Raw genomic sequence first — 2364 nt, 5'->3', positions numbered from 1 at the left:
GAATAAAATCTAAAATTGTAATGGAAAACTTTTCTAAATACCTGTAGGCACTAAGTGATAATATCAAATGAGGTACCAACATAAGGGGGTCAAATCCTCAAAAAATTCCCTCTTCTAGAAAAGGAAAATAAAGGTAATAAGATATTTGACTTTGTTTCCTTTTTTTTCAAGAGGAGGGAAATTTTTGAGGAATTAGCATCCTTATTATTCTAGAGTTTATTTTGTTATTCAGATGCGCATGATTCCTAAGGTATCACTCCATGCTGCAACCCCAATATTTCTTATATCTATTCAAACACGCATTTCTTCAGTGATTATTGATTACCGTTGCTTCACACTGCACCATTAAAAGCTAGGAATATAAGGAAACATTTCTACCTTTTACGGCAAGCTATTAAGGAAAAATCTTAATGACATATCAATTAGGGTTATTAAGTAATTCAAATTGTTAAAATTAAAAATGTCTTGTAGAGTCCTAGTTTTTATTCATTTCATCTTGTAGTCTTAGGATGATATGTATGAGAAATTGAACAAATGTTGATGAAAGTATAACTGATTTTAATAAGCAAAAACAACACAATGCAAAGTGTGAAAAGCAAAAACAATTATTCAGCAGAAACAACACAGTAGTAAAAAGACCCAATAAACAAAGTGAAAATTGAGACTTCATAACTAAGAAAAGTCATAAAATAGAGGAAAAGACAATGTTCAGCACATATACGAAATCTCATAAAGAGGTGCACACAACATTGTGTTAACCTCATAATCGAAGGTGTTAATAATGACAAATGAATATACTGACTAGTCACTTGATGCAGGAAAGGAACGAGATATATCACCAAATCGCAGACTCTCAATCAACTTGATTGCAGGAATCAAGTGAATCATGAGCTAATCTAGTAAAGAAAAGGAAAGTGAATATTTGATCAATCAGATCAAATTTCACAGTATGCAAGAATTAAAGGAAGAGACACAAGGAATATATTTCACAGCTTGCACAAATTAAAGGAAGACACAGAATGAAATCTCTCAAGTAAAACAAGAAGGACAAGATAATTAAATCAAGGTAAAATCAAGGAAGAAATATGGGCCAACAGTCAAGATCACAATTTGAATAAGGTAATTAATCAAGATACTATCAAGGATTTCAAACAAATTTAAACACTGATTATCAACAACTATCTTTAAAATGAAAAAGTGAGTGAAATGACTAAACAACACAACTTGATGTAATTAGTTAAACACCACATAATTCACAAAAATGTTAAGCTAAAATAAACCTCCATTCTTGAGCATTGAGATCAAAACAAGAGACAAGATCTAAAACTAACAAAGAGTGCTAAACAACGAAGTTAAATCTAAATACCTTTATTTGTTAAACTACAATAGGTATAAAATAATCGCTAAAAAATTAAACCCAACACTTCACATCAAAAGAGGAAGGAATACGAGTGTTACCAGGTTCTGGGCAGCGACTAGAACTCAATCCTGGACGTGACGAATTCCAATCCCACTCCGACTCAAAATAGTCGCAAATCAAAGAAATTTCAACGAAGAAAATAAGAACTCCCAAAAACTTAGTGGGGTGTTCTTTTTCTCGGCTCCAAAAACTCCTGCCCTGAACAGTAAGGGTGAGGGGGTTTATATAGGACAAACTTTAGGTCGAAATAAATAGGGAAAACGATGTGGGACTCTTGGAAAATTTTAAATTCTTAATTGGGTCTTGGGTCTCTTGATGTGAAATGGGTTTAAAGAATTTGGGCCAAAATTTTGGATGGAAAACGATGTGGGACTCTTGGAAAATTTTAAATTCTTAATTGGGTCTTGGGTCTCTTGATGTGAAATGGGTTTAAAGAATTTGGGCCAAAATTTTGGATTTGGGGTTAAAGGTTATCTGATGGTCCAAATATGGACTAAATAAAATCCCTGGAGAGAGTTTCAAAGGGAAATGAGATGGATTATAAAGTCAGCTAATTACTCAAGCTTCTTAACATTAACAACATCAAAATAATTATTTCAAAAGGAAAGATCTTATTAAATTGTCAGTTTAAATAAAATAAGTTGCATACTTAATTAAACCTCTGTTTTTTGGTAAATCAATTTACTAACTATTCCTTCAAATTGAAAAATTATATCAATCTATATATTTTAAGTAAAAGACATATAATCCATATGAAAAAGTGGCAAAAAAGTGTTTGAATGATAATCTTGATAGTATTTTTTTATTTTCAAAAATAATTATTTCCTATTGTTCAATAAAAAAGAAGATTAATAATTAATCAAATCATGGAGGGTCAAAATTGGGTGTCAACAGGCATCATCACTATAACATATATTAAGTCTACTTCAACAAAAAGCCTAAAT

General features: G+C 31.1%; 1 long non-coding RNA gene across 1 annotated transcript in view; it reads right to left on the bottom strand.

The window, feature by feature from the left end:
- LOC138339013 (uncharacterized) overlaps positions 1-2074 on the bottom strand; it is a 2720-nt gene extending 646 nt beyond the window's left edge. Inside the window, exons 1-2 of the long non-coding RNA XR_011211981.1 lie at positions 1459-2074; positions 1-337 (exon numbers count right to left, since the gene is read on the bottom strand). The exon at positions 1-337 is cut by the window's left edge and continues 646 nt beyond it. This is a non-coding gene — a long non-coding RNA (uncharacterized lncRNA). The remainder of the gene's footprint in view (positions 338-1458) is intronic.
- Positions 2075-2364: the final 290 nt, after the last annotated feature.

This window comes from Solanum lycopersicum, chromosome 10 (assembly GCF_036512215.1).
Source record: "Solanum lycopersicum chromosome 10, SLM_r2.1".
Classification (NCBI taxonomy): Eukaryota; Viridiplantae; Streptophyta; class Magnoliopsida; order Solanales; family Solanaceae; genus Solanum; species Solanum lycopersicum.
Note: the sequence above shows the minus strand (reverse complement) of the source record. Positions and strands in the feature narration are given on the sequence as shown.